This window comes from Pithys albifrons, chromosome 1 (assembly GCF_047495875.1).
Source record: "Pithys albifrons albifrons isolate INPA30051 chromosome 1, PitAlb_v1, whole genome shotgun sequence".
Classification (NCBI taxonomy): Eukaryota; Metazoa; Chordata; class Aves; order Passeriformes; family Thamnophilidae; genus Pithys; species Pithys albifrons.
Window position 1 is genome coordinate 44,174,733 of NC_092458.1, and position 19,379 is coordinate 44,194,111.

At 42.2% G+C, this 19,379-nt stretch overlaps 1 protein-coding gene and 1 long non-coding RNA gene across 16 annotated transcripts in view; one reads left to right on the plus strand and one right to left on the minus strand.

Moving 5' to 3' along the window:
* Window positions 1-19,379, plus strand: part of MYCBP2 (MYC binding protein 2) — a 184,352-nt gene that overhangs the window by 3,666 nt on the left and 161,307 nt on the right. The window lies entirely within an intron of this gene.
* LOC139679138 (uncharacterized) lies at window positions 5,132-6,324 on the minus strand. The gene is made up of 3 exons (XR_011699147.1): window positions 6,242-6,324; window positions 5,947-6,160; window positions 5,132-5,851 (listed from the first exon to the last, which is right to left on the minus strand). It is a non-coding gene; the product is annotated as an uncharacterized lncRNA (long non-coding RNA).

Here is a 19,379-nt window from a genome sequence, read left to right on the forward strand (position 1 = left end):
ACTTGGCAAAACTGGTTTGTTGTAATCCGGACTAATTCCCTGATCTGGCTCACCTTGTGATTGTGCTTGTGACAGTGGGAGGTGAAGGGTTGCACAAAGATGTGTGTGCATTGAGAGGCGAGAACAGAGAAGCTTGTTTTTGTCACCGGTGCCAGCCTAATAATTTTATGAAAGGAAACAGAAAAACATATCTAATTCTGCAATTTAGTCTACAGCTGTCTGCTCAGATGGCAGTGTTAAGTATCTGTTGCAGTCCTACTACCAGTGGGAAATAGACTTGCCAGTTCAAGATGGGTTTGGAAGAAAAATCTGTTCTGTGCCCAGTTCATAGTCTCTGCTTTGTGGCCACAGAAGAATTTGAAAATAATTACTAATGGCATAATGTCTAGTGTAGCCATGAAAGTCTGTAAAACACTAGTTGGAAGTATGGGCCTCTTAAGAGGGCAAGGAGAAAATTGGTGTTGTTGAAATGTTGTCTCTCGTACCACATATTCTGAGTGGATAAAACTGGAAGTCTGTACTGTTTCAGTATCAAAGCTTTGTATTTGCAAAGTAAGGTATTTCCGATTTTCACATTTTTGCTGTCTTCAAATATGCAGTTTTTCTGTTGTATAACCTAATCCTAACAAACATCCTTATCCATCTGAATTGCTGCTATTATTGCTTGTGCACCTCACAGTTTTCCCTGAATGCCAGTGCCTTCACTCTTCTTTTACCTATGTACATACTTGCAGAAGTATCAGATGGGCTCAGTGTGTTCTTTGAGATGTTTTGTCAAATACAGATAAGTATATACATTTATAATGGCTTTAGTGTGGCCTGTTTTATAATGCAAATGCTTGCTACATAATTTTAACTGGCTTGAAATAGTACTGCTACAATGGCAATATATTCTAAAATGGCAGTGAGTTCATACTTGTGTCAAAGTGACCATTACTTTGTTGCTAAAGTTGCCTCTCTTAGTTTAGATCCTTCAGAGGAGAAAAGCTTGTGTTTGTGTTTGGACTCTGAAGTGGCCTGACTGAGGTAAAAGAAAATTTCAGTGAGGGCTTGAATGTAAGATTTCTGCTATTAAGCAGAAATTAGATGGCTGTTATTTTCCAGCCATTTTGGCTGAAGGAGAGACAGCCAACATTATTTAATTTTACAATGATTGTTTCAACTGGACGATTAAAGAACACTTAATAGTTGTTAATGATACGCCCTCTGGAAAAAAAATTATCATTAGGTTAGTCTTTAAGCTTCTCACAACTGACTCAAAATCTTCCCTTATACCCTTGCTTATGCTCAGTAATGCAATGCTTATTTAGCTCAGGGATGTTTTATGCATGTTTTTATATATACATATATATATATATATATATATATATATATATATATTTATGTACGTACACTTCAAAATTTATTGGAGGAATGCTGCTGAAACACTTCAGTTTTGCCCTGCCAATATTAAAGAATTTGTGGAAGCTTTGTTTAGTAAATTTAGATTGATGAAATTTGTGTTGATTGTTGGTTAATTTGATTGCTGGAAAGCCTTAATTTCTTCAGATCTAAAGCCTTTATAACAGTTGTTAGCTGCTTTTGGTTTGGGACTTGTTGCTCTTTTAAAATAGAATTACAATTGCAGGTGTTTGGGAGCATGCATTTGACTGAAAAAATAAGGGTTATGTACATAAAGACTTGCAAAATTATAGCAGTGTTTCTTGTGAGGTATTGCACATACAGACTGCATTTTCCTGCTCATTCCAGTGCAAAGGTCTGCTCTGTAGGTCCTTTCCAACTGAAATATTCTAGTCTAGTCTAGTTTTTCAATTTCAATGTTTTGTAAATATCATTTTACTAAAAAAGTTTTGATTCTTTATGTTAACTTGAATGTTAAACTCTGTTTAATTGGAAAATTCATGTGCTGTTGAGTCCTACATTTAAGCACACGTGTGTTAGAAAAGCTGAGTAGAATTGCTATCTGCTGTAGGCATTTTAGCTGCAATATAGTAATGTTTTAATACTATATTGTGTTACTGGTTAATAGGGCCTAGCAAATCACTAAAATTGTGTATTTTTACTTTCTTTTGTACCTTATGTTCTTTTAAAAATCTCTGGTAGTCTCTTAGTCTGACATGGTTTGTGCAGTATTGGTGTAGAAAACATAATAGAAGCTGGAAAGAACCTAATAATATTTTTGAGAGGCTTAAAATGTGCATTTTATTTGTGTATACATATAAAAATATTATAATATATGCAACTAATTTGAAAAAAAAAAAGGGAATCCATGAGAATATTTGGGTTTTGTGAACTCCTGGAGATGCATTTTGTTTTCACCACAATAGGGGCTGAAGCAACCTTAGAAGTCTAGTGATGCTAAAAGACACTTTTGTCTTTTTTAGTTGCGTGTGTGATGAATCATATTCTATAATCTTTTTCCCCCTGTTATTTGTTTTGGGTTAGAAAATAATACAATGCTGTTCAGGTAGAGGTTCAATTATAGGCCAAACAGAAATTTAACAGAATTTATAAAAAACTGTTATTTCCTTTTTATCTACCAGAGTGTGCTTCCATGAGAGTGTGTCAATAGCAGCAGCTACAATGTTTGTACTGTGACATTCTAAATGTTCACCTGAGGAGATGTGACATGGTCTCCATACAATTGGTTTGTTACTGAATCATTTGTATGAGGTACCTGATTATTTAGCTGTACTATTCCATCATTACTGGTTAAACATTTTTAGTGTTCATATGGTAATTTTCTCAGAAAGCGTCTCTTCTAGTAAAGTAGATTTTTTTGATTTCTTGGGATTTTTACAGTTATTGTTTTGAAATCATCTGTATGTATGTTCTGGTTTTTTTTTCTTTCTTTTAGGTTGTTGGTTTGTGGTGGGTTTTTTGAATGTTGTTTTTTTTATTTTAAACTGAGAGGACATACCAGTTAAGGTTTCAGTTACACTATCTTCTCTGGCATGCTGACGCTCTGTTAGGTGGCAAATTTAAGCAGTTGAAGTTAGCCCGGAGCAATTCAGTATGTTATCATTCCTCACTGCTAGCTGTGTTGCATTTAGTAAATGTCTTTCTGCATACTTAAAACGTTGAGGTTGAATTTGTGTTTCTGCTATGTTAACTGTCAGCTCTCAGGGTTTAGTTTTGGTTTTCCTCCCATATTATCATCTTCTTCCTGCCCAAAATATTTTGAAGATGTTTCTTTAGTAAATTCTTCTCCTGATGCATGATGATGTATGTTTTGCCAAACCCATGATTTAAAGACTATTTATGTCTTTCTGTAAAGCACATGTGATGTATCAATAACAGGGTTTGGTACTGAAGTACTTTGTGCTGTTTTCCTAAACTTTAGTTTACTTTGAAGACTTGATCTTTTGCAGCAGTGCTTGAACACGTGGTTGCATTTTTGTCTTTTCTTTTCGACTTTGCTGACCATAACTGCTTTGTGCTGAGGTGCTGATTGGAACAGTACTCTTATAATTAACTTTTTATGTTGTAAGTACATTTCACAGCCAATCCATCCCAATAGTCTTTCACAGGCACATCTTACCATTGTGCCCCTCCAAAGGATGAATACTAGAAATTAGCACAGGAGAGTGGGCATCTTGTGCCCTAAGTGAATGCATTAAGGCATATGGTTTCTGTGCATTTACATTTAATGTTTCATATGTTATGAAGCAAATTAATATGCTTAATGTGCTTTTTTTTGTAGTAGCAAGTATGTCGTTCTAAATAGCATGTCACGGCCTCCCTTCAGACTGATGTGTTGATGAACTTAATTAGGGGTTATAACTGAACTATAGTTTTTTCTTTGCATCTAGCATATCTATGACTACTTTGTCTTGAGAATACTGCTATGATGTTTATTTTTGTTATTAGTTTAATAAGTCTAATGCCAGTTGTACACATTACAAAAGAACAAAAAATTGAGTTTCCTCATCCCCACAGAAAAATGGAGGGTTGTGGTTAGATTAGTACCATTCCTTATTTTCATTTTCTTCCCTTAGTGTTCCTTGACTTGTGTTCCCAAACATTATTGTCTCAGATAGTGGGTTTTGAACTGAATTTTTTGAACTCATGGAACGTACTTTATAGATTCTGTGAATGGGTGTTGGGGCTTAACTCAGTGAGCAGCGAAGCACCACTGCACTGCAGTGGGATGGGGGAGACAGTTGGAGATAAAAGTGTGAAAAGTCACAGGCTAAGATAAAGACAGTTAAATAGATAAACAAAAGCTGCACAAGCAAAGCAAAACAAGGAATTAATTCCCATCAGCAGGCCGATGTTCAGACATCTCCAGGAAAGCAGGGTTTCATTATGCATAAAGATGATTTGGGAAGACCAATGCCCTAACTCCGAATGTGTTGTCCTCTTCTTCCTTCTTCTCCCTGCCTCATATACTCCACGTGATGTGTCTTATGGTATGGAATATCCCTTTGGTCAATTGGATTCATCTGTCCTGGCTATGTCCTTTTGCAGCTTCCTGTGTACTCCCAGCCTGCTGCTGGTGGAGCAGTGTGAGAAACTGAAAAGGCCTTGATGCTGTGCAAGTACTGTTCAGCAACAGATAAAGCACAGGCATGCTATCAATACTGTTGTCATTGCAAATCCAAAACATGTAAGCATGGTACAAGCAATTCAGAAGAAAATTAACTTTACTGTAGTCAAAGACAGATAAGTTCAAAAATTACGTCTGTTGTTTGCAGTTTAAATTCATCAATGCCATAGTGTTTAGATTATTTTGGCCATGATTTCTGGCAGTCTGGAAAAATGTTTAGCTAAGAGTTTTAACCTCAACCGGGTAAAACCCTGAACTCTTCATTTTACTCCTCCACTATTCTCCTTGTTGTGCTTGATAATGTCACTCATCTTTTCTATTGCTGAGTCTTTAAGCCAACAGCTGTGTCTGTACAGGTCTGCAGCCAGTCAAGTTACAATGAGATGAGTTTGTTGTTAAATAAATGCCTTATTTTTTTTCTATGATTTCAGCCTCTTCTTTCTTATTTGTTTTGTTGCCTAAAATGGGAGAAAAGAGTTTCTGAGACAATATTGGTATAGATAAAATAGAGAACTGGTCTTTAATGAAAGCACTTTCAGGTGCTACACAATACATGGGTGCAGACACCAGCACAGAATTCTCACAATTTTACAGCTTTATCTAATTACCATATCTAGTGGGTACATCCAACCCAAAAACCATTTGCCCCCAGGTACCACTCTCAAAACTGCCCCACTGGAGCCTTTCCAAGGGTTCTGGGCCCTTTATCTTGTTTTGACTACAGTATATCATCTTATTCCGGTCCAGGTGCATGTGTCCCAAGCAAGGTGTCTCTGCTAAAATCTTTTTCTCGTAAAGACTATTTAACAGAATTTCAAGAATGTGGCACAAACCATGAGAATGGGGTTTAGAAGGTGTCAGTTGCTACCTTAAGTGCAAGAAACTATACAGTTATATTAAAATATACAAATACATAAAAATCTTAAGGCATCATTCTCCCCTTTAGAGACATGACAAAATTCGGTCTTGTCTAGTCTGTACCACTTAATATTAAACGATAGAGATGATCAATTACTACAACATTGACTCATACAATAAGCCATTATGCAAACACTAATGATGAATGTGACTAATATAAACCTCTGTTTTATCCAGGTCCAGTTTGGTAACCATGAAGTAAGTTTATAGAAGATATCTCTGAAACTCAGTGGTTTGAAACATCTTCAGAGTTACCTGATGTTGAATTTGAGTTTGTTTCCGAATTTCAGCCAAATCCATAATACAAATCCAGCAATTTTATGACATGTTGGGCTAGAGTAGAGCCAAATGCAAATCTTGGTTCCAAACCTGATTCATGCTTACCTGTAATACAGACAATACATGCAGAAGAGTAGTTAAAACACATTTGCTCTATCTATAGCAGTCTCTGTTGCTTCACATATCCGAGGAGCAGAGACCTTCTTAACTCTGGAGTAGTAAATCCAGGGTCCTTTGCCAGCAACCTTTACTGCAGTGAGAGTAGCAAGCAGTACTTGAGATGGCCCTTTTCCAGTTAGCATGCAGAGGATCACTCTCCCACCATTTAACATAGACTCAGTCCCTGCCTTGAAACAGATGAACGGAAGTGTCCAGTCCTATGGATCTGGATAACACAATGATTCTCTGTAGCTTCTGCAAAGTAGAGCATATATCATTAAATAATTTTGCAAATAAATTTTCCCTTATGTGAGTATGGAGATCATAGGGACTTACGTTGTCTCTCTGCGTTTTTGTATGTGAATCCTCAGTAAGGCTGTAGGCAAGGTCTGAATCCATGTCATGGGTGTTGCTTGACAAATTTTGCTCACTTGTCTTTTGAGAGTACCATTCATACTTTGCCACTCACTTAAGATCTGTAGGGAGTGTGCAAATCCCAAGTAATTCCTCAAATATCAGAACTCCTGCATCTTGACTATATCAGAGGGGTTAAGCTTTTATGGTATAAAGTGACTTACTGCCAGTCACAAATTTATGGGCCAGTTAGCAGCTTACCAAAAGCAGGGTGTGTTTGATGCAACCCCAGATAACATCCTGTCACTACCAGTTGCTCCTCACAGAGAGCTTGCATTCTCTGCACAGATTCCAGGTCTGATCAGGGGCAGGCCATCCTGCCATAGTCTGCCCCTTACTGCAGTCAAACCTCTTCATCTCATGGAGTGGCAGTGCAGATGCCTGTTGCCTCTGTGCTATAAAAGCATCCTCATCAATACCCAAGTGCATTTGTGTATGTTATCACAAGAAAAATCAGTCAGTATTAAATTGGCTACTGACCTTGGCATCTTCACATACTGGTGTCTGTAATGAACATCAACAAAAGAGGTATATCACAGTAACTGGGTATCACATAAAGCAATCCAGGGTATTCATTGCAGCTAGGAACAAGCTAAACAAATCACCTAACCCACGGTGTTACCAGTTCCTCCCAGAGACTGCAGATGAGATGTGAGCCAGGGCCCATGGGAGGGTCCACAAAACCAGTCCCTTGTTTACAGTGCTACAGACTGGCCAGTCACCTTCTGGTTCTTGCCCACCTTGCCTTCTAACACAGGACTCCTCTTCTGTGAGGCTCAGCACGTCACACAGTATTAAATGACATTAAATGACTAAATGTGAAAACATGTTAGAGACAAATTCAAGGTAGACAAATTTTACCTCATAATCACACTCATGAAATCCTGTGTGGACTCCCAGACCAAATCCAGGGAAGGATCTCTTTCACAAGCTCCAGCAATCAGAGAGGAGACATGGATATTCGAAACAATGCTTGCAAAATGCTGCAAAACTACTAAGACAAAACATGTACAAAATATGAACATTACAAATTATCTCAACAATCAATGTAGCAAAACTATGAGTTGTCAGTTGTATCTTTCTCATGAACAGCCTGTAAGAGGAGAAAACTGCTTGTATGTATGGCCAAACTTTGCGAAGGAAGATTTGGAAGGGCTCTCCCCACGTGGGTGTGCCCTTCCAGCCTGCGCAGTGGATTTTTTTAAGTGAGGCACAGAGTGCGCAGAACCTTTAACTCCTGAGGTTCATCTGCCACGGCAGAGCGAGACTGCACGGTGACAGTGAAGTCATTAGGACTAGAACCTACAGCCCCCGGTATTCCCAGGAGGTCTCCCCATCCAAGTACTAACCAGGCCTGACCCTGCTTGCCTTCCGAGATCTGACGGGATCGATGTCAGGGTGGCATTTAACTGCCTCCGGTCCTGGTCAGACTTGTTTAAAAGGGGTTGAACAATAATCAAGCTATCAGTAAAAGATGCCTCGAACACAATGCTGACTGTAACGTTGCAAGAAAACCCTTTCGGCCCCCGCTGCCGCTTTCCGACCTGGCCAGAGGGTGCCGAGCCGCAGTCCCGCAGGAGGGCGAGGGGCCGCGGCGGGCGGGCGGGGGGCAGGGCTGTCGGTCAGTGCCGCCCACCCCTCTGCGGCCCCTGACGGGGGAGCGGCGAGTCCCCGGCACATGCCGGGCAGCAGCCACGGCCCTCCTTGGGCTGCCTCTGGAAACGCCCCCTCGGCTCCCCAGGCCAGGGACGGGGGCGGTGCTGAGCCGGGGCTGGCGGAGTGAATATGCGGGTGGTGTCACGGCAGCCGGGCTGGTCCGGGGGCCGCCCCCGCCGCCCTTCTCGCTGCTCTTTCCCCCGAGCAGGACTCCAGTATCTCATTTCTGGGGGGGTTGCATTAACAGACGGCCCCGAACCTTCCCAGGTTTCTGGGCAGGACCCCGAGATGCAGTGGGACGGTGCGCGAAGCCTCGATGCGCCGTCGGAAGGGATCGGGGGGACGGGCACAGCCAGGCCTTGGGACCGCCGGGCCCCACCAGGGATGCTGCGGCAGCCGGGGATGCTCAGCACGTCTGGGCAGCATAATGCCACCTGCAGCCGCCACCTGCAGAGAAGGTGGCTCGGGGGGAGCCCGGAGCTGCCCCCGCTCTACCCGTTGAGGTGTCGCTCTGCCATCGTGCAGTCCCTGCACTGTTTGGGCTGTAGCTCTACTCGGAGCTGTTGGAGAAGTAGAAGTCTTCTCCTTTGCCGCAGACGTAGCAGTAATTGCCAAATTTATGGCATCTCCCTTTTTGTTTGGTGTTATTAACACTTCTAAATCGTCTTCCAAATCCTTGCCACGAATTTGACCAATATAAAAAGTGCTACAAGCTGACTGCCTACCACCCATGGTAGGTTTAAGATAGAGGCGTCTGCACTCCCCTCTCATCGCTGGCAGGGCCTGTGAATGGCCAAGCCAACCTGAGTTGCCATGAGGCCCCTCTGGCTTTGAGGAGGAGTGAGCCAGGCTGTGCTGAACTGAAGGAAGAGGTCTTCGAACCCCAAAAGCAAAGCCACAAAGGCTACTATGCTGAGCACTAGCCCCCCTTAACTGCACTGGTTTACTGAGCTGAGCCAAAAGCAGGCTGGACCAAAACTGTGCCATGATGAAATGCCAAGAGGTGGAGGAGAAAAAATCCCACAACTGGGAAAGCCATGGTGCGGGACTAAAACACAAGTAGCTCTGTGCTCCTCCAGCAAACAAAACTCATGCTGGCCTCTCCTGCCTCATTGGGTCTAGTCTTTGCCCACAGACCAGAGAAAAACAACCAATTTTTGCAACACCGAGGGATCCTACAAAAGGTCGCAATCCTGGTCCCAAAAAATTTCTGGGAAAAACTCCATTATAGTTGCTAACAAATCCACAAAAACTACTACTAAGTTACAACCAAAAAGAACTGCTCTCCGCTTTACGTTCTCCCTGCAGGGATCTTAGGATTCTGGCTTCTCAGAGATCGGCGTAGGAATTCTTCAAACAATGTGGGCAAAAAAACAAATTCTTTGTAAGGTCAAATACCTCAATCCAAGAGAAGCGAACAGGTTCTGTCCATCCAGACATGGTGTCCATAAGTTACAAGCCACTTGTGACTTGTCTATTACCTGATTGTGCCTTTCCCTTTGTTCCCACTAGCCAATGCATGTCTTTCCAACAAATGTGCTCATACATCTTCAATATGCTTGTATGTTTTCAGAACAGTCATGTCTCTTACTCAATTTCTCTTCAAACCAATCAATTCTCTATCCCATTTTATTTCTAGAATATACTGTTATCCAGTGTAGACCATTGACAGCTATAAACTGGGGAGTTGCTTCTTCTATTCAGTGAAGGCAGTGTAGAATCTATTTGGTTTACTTTTGATACTAATCACTCTAAGTGTGTTACACTGTCATAACTACTGGTAATGTACTTGTTCTTAATAAGTACAGATTTTCCTTGACTTCATGGAGGATAGTTCCTAAATTAAAATTCTGCTGATACAATTCTGTGTGCAACAGTTTTGTATACAGTTTGAGTTTGGTGTTTGTGTTTAGATAGGAAAGTGACCAAAAGTGCAGATCTTGTTATCTTTGCTGTGGTGGAATGAAAAAAAAAAGAAATGTCCTAAAAATGTTTAAGGATAATAGATAAATACTTCGCTCTACATTGAAAAACTTGAGGTAAAATATTTTTCTTGCGTGTGTTCTTACAGATCTGATTTCATAAGATAACATTGAAGCAAATAACGAAAAATCAGGTAATTACTGAAAAACTCCAGCTGTCAGTGGTTGTACTGGCAGACCATTCTCTTTGTGTGGAGAACACTTTGTAGGGTTTCTTTCTTTTGGATTGTTCTTGTCTATTTGAGATAGACTTATGCTCTTTCAGAAACTCTTTCAGTTACAAAAGGAATCATATATTCTTTTTTACTTTTGCACTTTTGTCATGGTTGTATGAAAACCAGATCCATTTGACTTGTGCAGCTGGGCTTTAATTTAATTTATAGAACCTGTAGTATTTGTGGTTTGACTGTATTGGAGAGGCCTTAGAAAAGGTAGTCTGACAGCTGGAATAGCCCCTTTCTTTCTTAAGCCTCCAAAATTTTGGCTTTCAACAAAACTTTAGTTGTTGAAAAAGTTACGTTGATAGTATATTAGTTTTGAGTTAGGAACTTAAAATAGTGATTAAAAAGATGTGCAATTTCAGCTTACCAACAATAGCACATTAGAATCCCAGCTGAAAAATCAAGTAGTAATGTGGCCTTTTCTTCTGAACAGAGCTAGCAAGGAGTTCCAGACCACCTGTCTTCTAGGTGTTTCATGTCTTAACTATACATGTATCCGTATCTCTGTACCTCCCCAGCCAGTGTTCTCTCAAATCCATCAGTCTCTGTCTTGAGTTTTCTTAACCTTTTCTTTTCAGATGCCTTAGAAGCCCAGTGTAACCTGTCCTACTAGTCTGCATCTGTTTTCCTCTAAGCCTGTGGTAATTGGATTGCAGCTGATGTTCTTTACCGTGATTTACGGATTTAGGGGGCAGGATTTTGATGATTTTTCCATTTGTAGATGTGCTGCTTAAGCCCTGATTTTCCTTTTATATTGACATGGATGAAAATTCATGTCAGAATGCTTGATTAATAGTTCAAAGAAGATAGTGCGTAAGCTGGTAATGGTTTGGAGGGTGTACACATGGCTGTTCGAATGACAGTTGAGTTATTGCCCACTTCACAAAAAATGGAGTTCTTCAAATGTTAAATTTCAGGCTTACTGAATGAAAATACCAATAATTTTAAATATCTGAGGTCATCTGTGCATAATACTGTTGACAATCAAAAAAGACCAAGCTTTTATTATTTGGGGGAAAAATTTGTTATGTTCTCTAGTGTTATTTGAGATCTGCCTATCAAGCTAAGCACTTTTTCACTCCAGTGATTCTCACTGCTGAGTTTTTTAAAAATCTGTTGCCCTCGATGAAAACTAATAGTAGGCAATGTTCAGATATCTTGTGGGCAGGGACAGCAGTGGATGTGCTTTACCTCAACTTCAGTAAGGCTTTTGATACTGGCTCTTGTAGCATGGACAGGCTGACAAAGTACAGGATAAATAAGTGAACAGCGAAGTAGGTTGAGAACTGACCGAAAGACTGGGCCTAGGGGTTCATGGTCAGTGACATGAAGCCCAGCTGGAGTCCAGTTACCAGTTGAGTGCTGATATTGGGGCAAATGCTGTTAGGCATCTTCATTAGTGACCTGAATTCTGGAATGGAGTCTGCTCCCAGCAAGTCCACACATGGTGCAAAACAGAGAGGAGTTGCTCACATGCCACACAGTTGTGTTTCCTTTCAGAGGAATCTGGACAGGCTGGAGATTTGGGCTGAGTGGAATCTCATGATGTACAGAAAGAGAAATTGCAGAATCCTTCATCAGAAAGAATAACTGCAGTTGGGCTGTCCAGCTGGAAAACAGCTCTGCAGAGAAGTAGCTTGCTGTGCTGTTGGGCAACAGTCTATGTGAGTAATGCACTGGCATGACAAGGAAGGGAGACAGCCTCCTGGGCTGAGTTTGGAAGAGTGTTGCCAGCAGGTTGAAGGAGATGCTCTCTGCTGAGCACTGGTGAGGCTGCATCTGTAGTGTCTGGTTCTGGACTTCCCAGTAGAGGACAGGCACATATTGAAGAGTCCCACATAGGTGTTTTAAGAGTTTGGAGCTTTTCTCCTACAAGGAAAGGCTGAAAAGGCTGGGACCGTTAGCCTGAAGAAGACAAGTCTCAGAGGCTGGGTTTTTTTTTAAATCAGTATAGGGAGGGAACAAAGAATGAGCCAGATGCTTCTCAAGTAGTCCCCCCTAACAGGACAAGGGCTAGTAGGCACAGATTAAAAATCATGTAATTCCAGTGCATTCCAGTAAAAAATTCTTAATTCAGGGAAAGGTCAAGCACTGACACATGTTGTCCAGAGAAGTTTAAAATTTCCTTGGAAGCATTAAAAATTCAAATGCATGTGGTACTGGGCAACCCGCTTGAGCAGGAAGTTTCTTACAATCAGTCCCAGAATCACAAAATGGTTGAGATTGGAAGGGACCACTGAAGTTTATCTGGTCCACTCGCTTCCTCAAGCAAGGCCACCTGGAGCCAGGTACGCAGTACCATGTCCAGATAGCTTTGAGTAAGGAGACTCCACAACCTTGCTGGACAGCCTGTGCCAGTGCTCAGTCATCCTCCCAGTAAGAAAAAGTGTCACCTTAAGAGGTCCCATCTTACCTGAATGATTCCATGATTCTTTAATTCTTAAGAAAATAGACCAGAAAGAGAAAGGACTGATATGAAATTTGTCTTCTGAGAAGAGGTGTCACAGGGAACGAATATGGTTATTGAACAAACAGATCTTGCAGCAGAGCTGTGTTGAAAAATGTGGTTGTTGTGTTACTGGATACAGAACCATTGAATCATTTAGGTAGGAAAAGACCTTTAGCAAGATCTCAGGGTCCAGCTCTTAAGTCCAAGTCCTTCCCTAAACCATGTCCCCAGGTGCCACACCTACACAGCTTTTAAATACCTCCAGGGCGATGATTCCCTGGGCAGCCTGTTCCAATGCTTGTCAACCCTTTTAGTGAATAATTTTCTCCTAATACCTAATCTAAACCTTTCCTGGTCCAACTTGAGGCCATTTCCTCTTGTCCTATTGCTTGTTACTTGAGAAAAAGAGACTGATTCCCCCCCCACTACAACCTTCTTTCAGAGAGTTGTAGGAAGGAATTAAGGTGTCCCTTGAGCCTCTTTTTCTTCAGGTGAACAACGCCAGCTCCCTCAGCCATTCTTCATAAGACTTGTGCTCCAGTCACTTTACCAGCTTTGTTGCCCTTCTCTGGACACACTGCAGCACCTCAGTGTCTGCCTTGTAGTGAGGGGTGCAAAACTGAATCCAGGGTTCAAGGCCTGCCAGTTACAGAAGGAAGATCACTGCCCTGGTCCTGCCCTGATCACTGCTGGCCAGACTGTTCCTGATACAGGCCAGGATGCCCTTGGCCTTCTTGGCCACCTGGGCACACTGATGACTCATGTTCAGCTGCTGTCAGTTAGCACCCCCAGGTCCTTTTCTGCCAGGCAACTTTCCAGTCACTCTTCCCTCAGCCTGTAGTGCTACATGGGGTTGTTGTGACCCAAGTGCAGGTCCCAGCACTTGGTCTTCTTGAACTGCATACTGTTGACCTCAACCTATTGATCGAGCCTGTCCAGATGCCTCAGCAGAGCCTTCCTGCCCTGCAGCAGATCAACACTCCCACCCAGCCTGGTGTCTTCTGCAAACTTACTGAGAGTGCTCTCCATCCTTTTGTCCAGATCATTGATAAAATTATTAAACAGAATATTGATAGAGGTATTAAACAGGCCCCGATACTGACTGCTTGGGAACACACTTGTGAGTGAACATCAACTGAAGTCACCATTCACCACCACTTACTGGGTCCGCCTGTCCTGCCAGTTTTTTACCCAGCAAAAAGCATGCCCTCACAAGCCAGGAACACCAAGTTTCTCCAAGGAAATGGTGTGGAAAAGAGTGTCTAAGGGCTTTACTGAAGTCTAAGTGTCGGAGGAGACCCAGGGTTTATACACTGGCAAAAATACTACAAGAGATGGATAGACGAGGACACCGAAGTCCAGGAACCCGGCTCCCCGAATATGGAAACTCTGCGAGAGATTTATAAGGACTCTAATGTTCACACCCTATATGGACACTTCCCCAGCTTGAATGTTATACACCCCAATGTGTCTACCCTGGTTGTTTTTCCCTTGGTAGTTCCTTGTCCAAGTTCCCTCTTCCCACAAAAACCTCCGGGTCGCGTCCCCCCTGTCCTGGCCCGACCCGGCCATGGGGGCGGTTGCCGGCGGGGCCGCCCACGGAGCGCCGCTGGAGCCCGGGCGGGGGCTGTCCCTGCCTCGAAGTGCCTGAAGCCCTACGGTAGACTTTCCCCGCCCATCTCATTCTCCCATTGGTCCTTTTGCCGCTCCTCCCCTCCCTCCTTCCCTTCGTTTGCATGTACCCAATGAACTGTGTTACTCCGCTCCGTCTCCGCCCCTCTTCCCCGCCTACATCCGGGGAATTCCCATGCTCTCCTCAAAAGCCAGCGCGCGGCAATAAACTTGGCTTTTCCTCGTGGACTCCTGGCGAGTGCGGGCTTGTTCCGTTCGGGACGGTCGCCGGGCCGGGGGCGGGAGGAGCCGTCCCTCGCTTCTAAGGGGCCTGATCCTAGGGAGCCCTGCTTGCCGCTTTCCTAGCCTGGCTCCTGGAAGCGGAAACCTCTCCACCGTATCGGTGGGCTATTTTTAATCCGCTGATATCTAAGTAGACAACATCCACAGCCTTTCCCTCATCCACTATGTGGGGCACCTGGTCATAGAAGGACATCAGGTTCATCAAGCAGGACCTGCCTTTCATAAGCCAAAGCTGGCTGGCCCTGATCACCTGATTGTGCTGTATGTGCCATGTGATGGCACTCAGCATGATCTGCTCCATGACCTTCCCTGGCACTGAGGTCAGGCTTGCAGGGCTGTAGGTCCCTGAGTCCTTCTTCTGGCCTTTCTCGTAGTTGAGCAGCATACTCACTGACTCAGTCAAGTAAAACCTCCATGGTTAGCTAGGACTGCTGTTAAATGATGCAAAGGGGTTTGCTGCATTTCTGGCAGCTCCCAAACTACCTTCTGTGGATCCCATCCAGCCCCATGGACTTGTGTGTGTCCCAAGGATATAGAAAGTTGCTGACCATTTCCCCTTGAATGATGGGGGCTTCATTCTGCTCCGCATCCGTGTCCTTTAGCTCAGGGGGCTGAATACATTGACAATTGTTTTTGCTATTGAGGGCTCAGGGAAAGAAGGCATTAAGTACCTCAGGCTTCTCCTCATCCTTTGTCCCTCTGTTTACCCTCACATCTCTTAAAAGATGGAGAGTCTTCTTGCCCCTCCTTTACTTGTAAACATATTTTTACAAACATATATTGGACCTTCATGCTCAGTAGGAGTAAAGGGAGTATGAGGAGAACTGAAAAGGTAGCAACAGTTACAATGTTAGATAAGAGAAAGCAACATATTTGTCCAAATAACCCTGTAGGAAGAACTGCATGGTAACAAAATCAAAATGTAAGTAATTAATTATTTAGAGTACTTCTGAGCCGTTTTAAGGTTATTTTATGCATCAAAGTCTTGCTGGAGTAGTTGGGAGTATCTAGTGTCAATTAGTCCCCAGCCTGGGGATATTACTGCAAAAATCCTAGCTTTCCTCTTCTGCAACCTGTCATCCACTTTTGTTTTGTTTTGTTTTGCTAGCAAGTACAATATTCAAACTTATATCACAACAGCCAAAAATATGGTTTGTGAGCCAACTGTCATGCAGCTGAGCCATTTTGACTGTGATTTTGGCAGAAGCAGTATCTGTTACTTTTCCTACCCTGCCTGCAACTGTGCAAAGAGGAAGAGAAGGTTAAGAAACAGCTTCATGGAGGTATTTTTCATGAAGTATTTTATAGAGCAATGGTTCCCTTATCAGAGTTATTCTAAACCCTAGACATACTAACCAGTGTTAGCAAAAAGCAGTTTTTTTCCTTTAGTGTTGTGTAGATTTTGTTGCCAAATTGCAGTGACAGGATTTAGTGAATTTATTTCTTCAGAAATGAACATTCTTGGATTTTTTTTCTGTTTGTGATTTGTAAGGTAAAATTTTGGATCAGTTTGTGATGTTATATGGTATAACATGCATGCATGTTTATATGGTATAACATCTGTGCATGTTTATTCCATAAGGCTTGGCAATACTTAGTTTTGCGTTACACTGAAAGAGTTTATGTGTATTTGTCTGATAAGCATTTATGGGCCAGGTTTCAGTTCATATCTATGTATTTTGTTCCCTGTTAACTATTTCATGTCAAGTCCTTTTGGAAACTTGATACATATTATCGTAGGTGACGAGAAAAGTAAAGCATTGAAAAGCTCTTGGTTCTCTTGTTTGTAAGCAGACATTTTGTTCCCCAAGATAAGAGCATATTGTCGGTTTTGAGTAATATTTATCTTTTTTCTTTATTCTTGAAGCCTATTGACACTGTCCCCATCGCTGAAAGTATGCTGAATGTTTCAGCAGTGGAAGGAATGGTAAGGTGTGGCTGCTTAGTTATTAAAGGAAGATATCTGCAAAGTTAAAAATGGAAAGCCTTTGGAAAGTTCAGCAACCTCTAAATGTTGTGAAACATTTGCTGGATCCACTTGATTTGAACCACTTTGCTGCTACTTGGTAGATTTGTGTTGGATGTATTGTAAAGCAATTTTTCATTGCAGATGCTTAGGATTCTTGGCAGCTGAAATAACAGTACAGAGATCACACTGAGATTGAAGAAATCAAAGGGGATTTAAATGAAAAAGACACTTAAAACATAAGTAAATGTGGAAGATTTTATATGTGGTGGCTCTCAAGAAAAGCAGTTGGTTTCAAGAAAAATATTACTCCCATGCATAGACATAAGGCTGCTGAACACTGAGGTTTCTGTATGTGTGGAGGGGTACCAAAATAAGGAGTGTGCAAGACAAGCAGCAACTTGGATATGTTTACAACAGGTTTCATTTTTTGCATTTTGTCACTTGCTACCTCTTCATCTCCTTTCTGACAGCCACGCATTTTTCTTGATTTTTAGTTCTCCCTTAAAACCTCTTCTCCATCTACCTTAGGCTATTAAAGCTCTGCCCTCTTGCTTTGTTCTGTTTCTTACCATTGTCAACTCCTTCATGTGAGCCATTGCTTGTATGTCCCAAACTTCTCTTTAACTTCCTCTTTCCTTTGTTTTTCCTTTGACTTTATTTGCCAGATTCTTCTCAGCAATTCTGGATGTCCTGTAAAATAAGATGGTACCACAATTTTGAGATCTCTCCAGATCTTCTGAGCAGCCTTGTTGTCCCTTTTTTAACATTCCCTTTATTTTGAAGCTCTTAGAGTTGAACTTCTGTAATAACAATAGTGAATACTAAGTTTCTTGCTGACAAATGAACTGATATTTTTCAGCTGTGGTTATTGTCACAAAATCACAGAATATTGTGAGTTGTAAGGCACCCACAGGGATCAAGTCCATCTCTTAAGTGAATGGCCTGTATGGGGATCAAACTCACAACCTTGACATTATTAGCACCATGCTCTTACCAACTTGTTTGATATTGAGCTGCCTTGAAGCTGAACCATTACAAAGTCAACAACTGTTTTCAGGCACTTTGGAGGGGGGAGTCAATGGTCTGGGAGATAGGGAAGAGCAGAGACTGCAATTGCTTTAGTGTCTGTCCATAATGATTTTGTGCTTCATTTGTGTGATCAAGTGTCAAGATAGATTACCTGCTTACAGAGGATAAGGAAAAAACCTCGAAATGCACATTGTTGTTCATTGGAAGGGTACCTCCTGGTTTTCTGCCTGACAGAAATATCTGATACAGATCTGATGGATCTTGTTTAGAGCTCTACTTCCAGCCTTGGGCCTTCACCAATAAGCATGGGTTTGAGAAGTGGCCCATGGGAATCTCATAAGGTTTAAGAAGAGCAAGTGCAAGGTACTGCACCTGGGTTGAGGAAACCTCTAGTGTCAGCACAGGCTGGAGGATGAGCAGATCAAGAGCAGCGATGCTGAGAAGGACTTGGAGGTACTGCTGGCTGAGGGGCTGGACGTGTCCTGGCCATGTATGCTTGCAGCCCAGAAAGGCAATTGTATCCTGGACTGCATCAAGAGCTGTGTGGCCAGCAGGGCAAGGTAGGTAATTCTGCCCCTCTACTCTGCTCTGGTGAGACCCCACCTGAAGTGCTGCATCCTACTCTGGGGTCGCCAGCATAGGAAGGACATTGACCTGTTGGAACAAATCCAGAGGAGAGCCAAAAAGCTGATTAGAGGGATGGAGTACCTCTCCTATGAGGAAATGCCAAGAGATTTGGGATTTTTTCAGCTTGAAGAAGAGAATGTGTCAGGTTGACCTAATTGTGGCCTTCCAGAACATGAAGGGAACCTACAGGGAAGCTGGAGACTTTTAACAACAGCATGTAGTGATAGGACAAAGGGGAATGGTTTCAAACTGAAAGAGCAGAGATTTAGATTAGATTATTAGGTAGAAATTCTTAACTGTGTGGGTGGTGAGACACTGGAATAGGTTGCCCAGTGAAGTTGTGTATGCCACATCCCTGGAAGTGTTGAAGGCCGGGCTGAATGGGACTTTGAGCAATCTGGTCTAGTGGAAAGTGTCCCTGCCTCTTACAGAGAAGTTGGATCTAGATGGTCTTTAAGTTCTCTTCCAGTCCAAGCCATGCTATGATTCTACAGTCATCAAACAGATTCAAGTGAGAAATGCAGCTACTGCAGCTCTTATCCCATTGATTGGACTTCCTCAGTTGGAATTTTTAGGTGTGTTGCCTTGTGCCTGTCAATTTGGCTACTTCTGTACTAGGTAGAACTACTGTAAGGTGAATATAAAACTGCACAGAAGTCCACTCTGGAGAAGTGCTGCAGAATGTCCCACTGTCAAGGGGGTAAGCCTGGGAGAACAGGTAGTAGCTGCTGCTTTGCATCTGGATCTGTCCTAGGTCCTGAACTGTTTAGTCTGTCGTTGACAAAGAGTTGGAATTGAAATTGTAGATTAAAAAGTTAATAGAGGATGCAGAACTGTGAAAGATTACATACACTGAAGACTGTAGCCTCAGCAAATACTAGCTTAAAAAACCCCACAACCCAACCAGTAAGCACAAATATAAAAGCTGCAGTAAATAAAAGGTCCCTCATGACAGTTTCTACACATTGCATAGAATTGTAAAGTGATTAAGATTCAGAAGTGCCATGCTGTTGGAGTATTTCAGATTTTTATTTAAATTATGGGAGAGATTCTTTCGTGTAGAAAATCTAAAGTAATTCTTGACCTTTTCTTTGTAATTTAGGGTTGTGGGACATTTTTTTTCTTGTTTCATTTTATTTTTGCTGCATTTTTTTACTATGAGAGGATAATAGATGTCAGTGATCTAAATGAGTTATGGTTAGGCTGAAAGAAC